Genomic DNA, 7,500 nt, shown 5'->3' with positions numbered 1-7,500 from the left:
AAAGTCTGTACTTCCCCTTACCAAACAACACAATTCCACATTCTTTGAAATCCATCTGTTGTGAAAATGTGTTTCGATCTATTTGTATGGAATTTGAACAGATTGCGCAACCGCATGTTTTAACTGAAACAACATACCATCTTTCTTACGTCTATGTGCTCTAAATTGAATTGTATCTAATCTAAGATTTGTCATTATCTTATTCTATCCCAAAGAATGCAAATATTAGCCTGATATCTTGTTATGATTAAAATGGTGTATGATCATGTATTAATGTGAGAGAATATACACTGTAAAACTAAAGTATACTTTACATAGGCTATGTATCAGAAGAACATCAGATACTCATTACGTAAGTTTCATAACCAGTCACTTTTAAGTTCAGTCGGTTGTCTATGACTGATATCACACAGAACAACTACAAAATCAGTTTAACAGGATCAGTGAAATGCTGGACTAACAAATGTCCCTTTATGATGGCGTTATGTAATACACTCAGGGCTACTAATCACATCTGATGAATTCAAGTGACAGCAATGAATACAGCGTCCAGATTTCCCAGGTCTGCTGGTAAAAAAACAACAGTAAATACAGACTTTTAAATACTACACTTTGTAGTAGAAATAATAAGGGGAAGTATGAGTTTGAGCACAGTTTGCATTGAGCTATTCTTTTCAGCTAAATTTTTTCTGAAGATTTTTACTGTGATTATGTCAAGTAAGCCTATCTCGAGAAAGCTTTTGGAGGACCCTTGACTGACTGATAACATGACAAGAACACACACAGTATCAAACATTTCAGCAGTGAGTGACAAGCTACTGTAAGGTAAAGGAATAAATAAATAGGAATAAATGAATAATAGAATCATTTTAAATGGCTACTTTTGCATGGGCATTAAATAAAAAAAAAGATGCCTTAAAGAAGCAGAGTATGTAACTTGGGGGGGGCAAAGAAAGCAATGCTAATCAGTCAATATCACACATAATAGTCAGTTACACAACAGTTCCTGACCTAGTGCCAAAACAGTCCAAAGAAAGTTGCACTGGAACTTTTCAGTGTTTGTATCTTATAAAAGCAATGCTCTTAAACGTCTTTCACACATATGAGTTTGTCTGGTGGAACTTAGCAGAGCAGCTACAAAATATGAAGATGTACAAAACTTTAACATGTATAAAAAATAGAAAAGAGTGTGGTTTCTTGTCTATATAGTTTGTGGCCTGCATGTGACATTCTCCTCAATATGTATTTCTGGGAATGTGTGGGTTTTGACCAGAGGCGGACAGTAATGTAACTCTGTGGTAAAAGTACTTTAGCAGAGTGTTTTTCTTTAGAAAACTTTACTTCACGACATTCCAAAGCATAATATTGTACTTTTTACTGCACTACGTTTCATATTAGATATCATTTAATACTTAATTACATTAGAAATCTATTACTTTCTTACAACTGCTATAAGATTTATCTTGTTTACAATGTGTATAATAACTATATAATGTCCTTTAATTGTATTATGTTTTATGTTTTTGATGATTTTGTTCATGTTAGTGCAATAAGATGTGCAGAATAATGGCAAAAGTGTTCTTGTAAAGATTAGCAGTAGAGCTTTGATTATATGAGGAATGACAAATGGCCAATTCCACAATAAGTCATTATAATGCATAATCTTTTTTTTTTCTCATGACAGAATCTTTAATATAAAATTCAAAGATTTACCTGAGTACAAGAAAGTACTACATTTTTAATGTTCTGAAGTATTAAAGGTAAAACAAACAAACGACTTTTATTTATGAAATGAAGTGCAGTAAAAAGTATGACATTATGCTTTGGAATGTAGTGACGTAAAGTTTTCCAAAGAAAAACACTCTGATAAACTACAGATACTTTTTAAATTGACTTGAGTAAAGTAAAATACTTCACTACTGTCCGCCTGTGGTTTTGACATTCTTTTATAAGCTCAAACAGGTTCTGTCCTATAATGGTTGGATTAACTGAACTATTTGTTACAAAAGAAAAGGAATTCTAAATTCTCAAACATTCAATGACTAGCGTCATATTATTGCATTTCTTTAATGCAATGCTATGTCGTGCCTCTCTGACATTCTTTTATTTCTAAGTCCTAAATTTTATATATATATTTATGTATGTAACTCATTTATCCGTTTATCTCATATGGGATTATTGGGCACCATTGATTAAAAAAAAAGCAAGAAAATATTGTTTTTTGTTATCAACATCATAAAGTGCATTAAACATTACATCGTGCTATAGGGTTTCTCAAACTGGGCTTCCTGAAAGAACTGCAGGGGGTCTTGATGGGAGTTGAATAAAAGCTAATACTTAAATAATAAAAAATGTCAAATTAAAATTAATACATAATTTTAAAGCAAAAACAAATCAAAATAAAACACCTGAACAGTAAAAATTGAAATTGTGTTTACCTGCATGTGACCATTAACATCAGAAAACCGTGAACATGCAAATGTGTTGATAAATCATTGAAATATAAATTATAAATCTCAGTGGGCTTCAAGTAAATAGTTAAGATCAAATGTAGTTGAGGTAGGCTACTTAATGTTTGGAATCTGATTATATCATTCAGATTACATGTAATCAGTTATCAGTGTAAATATAAAGTTCCTGATTTACTAGAGAGACAGGTGCATTGTGCTTTTGTTGATTATCTTAATAATAGAGTTATGTAACAAAGAGTTACTGTTAGAGCGTGTTTCTGTTGGATGGCATTTTTGTCGTAGCATGTGTAACAGATCATATATGATCATGAATAAGGCCGAATAAAAGAAAGTATGTGTGACAATCTATGCTTGTTCCTTGTTCAAAATCTAGTCAACTACTCTAATAGTAAACCAAATATCATTGTTAAAGTGATAGATTTATCTTGTTTACAATGTGTATAATAACTATATAATGTCCTTTAATTGTATTATGTTTTATGTTTTTGATGATTTTGTTCATGTTAGTGCAATAAGATGTGCAGAATAATGGCAAAAGTGTTCTTGTAAAGATTAGCAGTAGAGCTTTGATTATATGAGGAATGACAAATGGCCAATTCCACAATAAGTCATTATAATGCATAATCTTTTTTTTTTCTCATGACAGAATCTTTAATATAAAACATATATACACATATGCAGTCACTCTCTTAGCCTAAGGTGAAATCTTTCATCTTCTAGTCTCCATAGAATGATACATACGTTCTCTTAAGTGGTATGACTAACTCTAGTTTCACTTTTTTCCAGGGTGCGACTCGCAACTGAATGTTGAGATATTTTCCCCTATGAATGTTAATCGCTCTATAGCTAATTTTGGTATGGACTTTTCGGTCAATATATTAAACCAGTCTGTCTGGCGGCAACAGAAAGCACATTCAACAATGACATGATGACCTGGGTCACTAGACAGTAACCATCGATGGTTAGTGAGAGGAGTTATGAAAAAACAGATTTTTATAATGATAGTCATCATTATGTAGTATATAATAACAGTGCTGTCAGTGTTTATAAAGTAAGGAAAACAACAGTACCTCTAACCTGAGAGGTACAGTCTGACTAACAACAGGAATTAATACTTAGTGACAACCAGAAATGAGATCCGCTTTATAATTTAAGCATTATGATGACAAATGCAGTGCAATTTTAAGCAGAATCGCAGCCTTCACCCTGTTGAAAAAAACAGCATATGTTGGTTAGACATGTTTTGAAGCTGGGATGCTGGTTTGAGCTGGTCCTTTGCTGGTTTAAGCTGGTCCTTTGCTGGTTTATGCTAGTCATGTGCTGGTCTTAAGCTGGTCGGACCAGTTTAGGACCAGCACATGACCAGCTAAGTACCAGCATAAACCAGCAAAGGACCAGCTCAAACCAGCAAAGGACCAGCTCAAACCAGCTCAAACCAGCATCCCAGCTTCAAAACATACCTAACCAGCATATGCTGGTTTTTTCAACTGAGGGCAGCTGGTGTGCCCAGAACGGCCACCAAAGGGCACTCCTGGCTCTGTTTGTGAGCACATGGCTTGTCGTTGTTTTTGTTGGTGCCATGTGCTCTCCGGTCTTTGTAAACACCGCCCACCTTGTTATTTGTTTATTGGTTCAGTTGTCCCAACTGTTGTCCCTCATTACCTGCCCTACTTATTCTCCTTGTGTTTGCAGTCCTGTGTTGGTTCGTTGTCGTACATGTCGTTGGTTGTGGTTCTCCTGGCTGTTTTCATGTGTACCAGTTAAGTTTTGGCCTGCTTCTTTTTATTTTTGTCACTTTGTTGAATAAAAGTATTTTTTTGCACTAAACTGGCTGTCATGCATTTGGGTCCTGTCTGCTCCCCGTGACATAAGCAGAATCGCAGTGTAGATTCATTTATGAAATATGCCAGCAGTATTGGACAATACAAACAATTCTATACAATACTTTGTCTTTATGTTGACACTACGTGACGACTTGACAATAGTGTCCCATCAACGCTCAAAATAAATCTGAGAGGCTATTATCAAAAAGTGACATGATGTCTGTCTAAAGTTAGGCTACAGTTTTTCTGGAATTTCTGGTTCTCTTGCTGTTTGTTTTCTGAGTCAACCTAAAGCTTAAATGGGTCTGCATATACTAAAATGTACCAGAACAAAAGCTAAATATAGCTAAATATACAGTATGCCTGGAAATATTTTGATTGTCTAATTTTGATTGTAATGATCATCTGATCGTACATTTATTAGCAGCAATTAGCAAAAAATAAAAATAAAATTCTGGCAGCATTGTGTCTAAATTGCAAAATAATTATTATTAACTTCTTGTTTATTGAACTACTGGGCAAAATTACCCCAATCCTGCGTTTTCTCTGAATATCACTACAGCTGTGATCACCTCAGTGTGTGGCCTTGTGCTTATACGAAAAAAAATATTATGTTGCTTAAATATAAAACAATACAACAGAAGTCAGGGCTTGTGTACAATGTAAATACAATACAAAACAGGCTATATTGATCATATTAAATGTAATGGGCAATATTTAAACATGTTAAAGTATGGGCTAATCAGAACGATACTGTAACAGATGGACAGAATGTGTGCTTAAAGTGTAGCTTGGACATCTGAGCGGGCAGCTAAAATAAGATATGACATACATTTTCTTTTTTGTTAAGATAATTTCTTCTGTGTTTCGAGATAATCAGAATTTTACAATGCCAAGAAGGAAGTTACTTTGAGGAAGAAAAGTATCTGAAGTGTGTTCTTTATGAGATGGTACACTGTTTAAAAAAATTCTTGTTTTTATAAATGTAAAAAAGTAGCTTGAATTAAAGAATTTTAATAATTAATAGGAGGGGTCACTTTATTATTTTGAATGAGAATACTCTAAACATGTTGCTAACAAAAGATGTTTTAAATCTTATTTAGATACTAAGTATCTAAGTACTATACTTTTGAAAGTATTTGTTCAAAAAAACCTGTCGAAATGTTGCCCTGACTTTCCAAATTGAGTCATCTGAACAATTTTTATGTTGAACAATGTTTTGCAAGTTCCCAGCATGCATTGAAGCTTTTATTTTGCAATAATTATATGATAATTTTGTGGTAACTATTTTTAAAATTGTTCATTTATGCTGCTGCTGCCACTGTTAGTTATGGTTCATATTTTTACTGGATTTATATTTCTTGATTTCGCTGTGTTTGCAATTTGTCTGGGGTATCTATCTATCTCTGTGTGTGTGTGTGTGTGTGTGTGTGTGTGTGTGTGTGTGTGTGTGTGTGTGTGTGTGTGTGTGTAAACAATCCACTGGTGACCTCTGGTTGTGCAGGAAAGAAGCTGCAAGTTCAGATGTTATAACGGATGAGTTATATAATAACTGGAGAAAGCTGTCTGTTAGCATTCCTATTCATCTGAAATGCAGCTGCTCACTGAACCCCCAGGAAGTCCACCAAGATGGTGTAGCTACAACATCTACCAGCAGGGGGAAGTAGTGCCATAATAATCAGCATGGCATGTTTGCTATAAAGAGGTCGAAATTTCAGCCTGATGTGAACACATCTATAGTGGCTTCAAAATCAAGAGAAAAGCAGAAGAGTGTTGAACATCATTGGTGCCACAGGCAATATCAATGTCAATGCAATAAGAACTTATTATTAACTTCTTGTTTATTGAACTACTGGGCAAAATTACCCCAATCCTGCGTTTTCTCTGAATATCACTACAGCTGTGATCACCTCAGTGTGTGGCCTTGTGCTTATACGAAAAAAAATATTATGTTGCTTAAATATAAAACAATACAACAGAAGTCAGGGCTTGTGTACAATGTAAATACAATACAAAACAGGCTATATTGATCATATTAAATGTAATGGGCAATATTTAAACATGTTAAAGTATGGGCTAATCAGAACGATACTGTAACAGATGGACAGAATGTGTGCTTAAAGTGTAGCTTGGACATCTGAGCGGGCAGCTAAAATAAGATATGACATACATTTTCTTTTTTGTTAAGATAATTTCTTCTGTGTTTCGAGATAATCAGAATTTTACAATGCCAAGAAGGAAGTTACTTTGAGGAAGAAAAGTATCTGAAGTGTGTTCTTTATGAGATGGTACACTGTTTAAAAAAATTCTTGTTTTTATAAATGTAAAAAAGTAGCTTGAATTAAAGAATTTTAATAATTAATAGGAGGGGTCACTTTATTATTTTGAATGAGAATACTCTAAACATGTTGCTAACAAAAGATGTTTTAAATCTTACTTAGATACTAAGTATCTAAGTACTATACTTTTGAAAGTATTTGTTCAAAAAAACCTGTCGAAATGTTGCCCTGACTTTCCAAATTGAGTCATCTGAACAATTTTTATGTTGAACAATGTTTTGCAAGTTCCCAGCATGCATTGAAGCTTTTATTTAGCAATAATTATATGATAATTTTGTGGTAACTATTTTTAAAATTGTTCATTTATGCTGCTGCTGCCACTGTTAGTTATGGTTCATATTTTTACTGGATTGATATTTCTTGATTTCGCTGTGTTTGCAATTTGTCTGGGGTATCTATCTATCTGTGTGTGTGTGTGTGTGTGTGTGTGTGTGTGTGTGTAAACAATCCACTGGCGACCTCTGGTTGTGCAGGAAAGAAGCTGCAAGTTCAGATGTTATAACGGATGAGTTATATAATAACTGGAGAAAGCTGTCTGTTAGCATTCCTATTCATCTGAAATGCAGCTGCTCACTGAACCCCCAGGAAGTCCACCAAGATGGTGTAGCTACAACATCTACCAGCAGGGGGAAGTAATGCCATAATAATCAGCATGGCATGTTTGCTATAAAGAGGTCGAAATTTCAGCCTGATGTGAACGCATCTATAGTGGCTTCAAAATCAAGAGAAAAGCAGAAGAGTGTTGAACATCATTGGTGCCACAGGCAATATCAATGGCAATGCAATAAGAACTTAACATTAACATCTGTGTTGTAGATGATGAAACACTGACTAATTATGATTGGTGTATCTGAAGAACCTTTTTTC

This window comes from Sinocyclocheilus grahami, unplaced genomic scaffold (assembly GCF_001515645.1).
Source record: "Sinocyclocheilus grahami isolate Dianchi unplaced genomic scaffold, SAMN03320097.WGS_v1.1 scaffold37.1, whole genome shotgun sequence".
Classification (NCBI taxonomy): domain Eukaryota; kingdom Metazoa; phylum Chordata; class Actinopteri; order Cypriniformes; family Cyprinidae; genus Sinocyclocheilus; species Sinocyclocheilus grahami.
Note: the sequence above shows the minus strand (reverse complement) of the source record.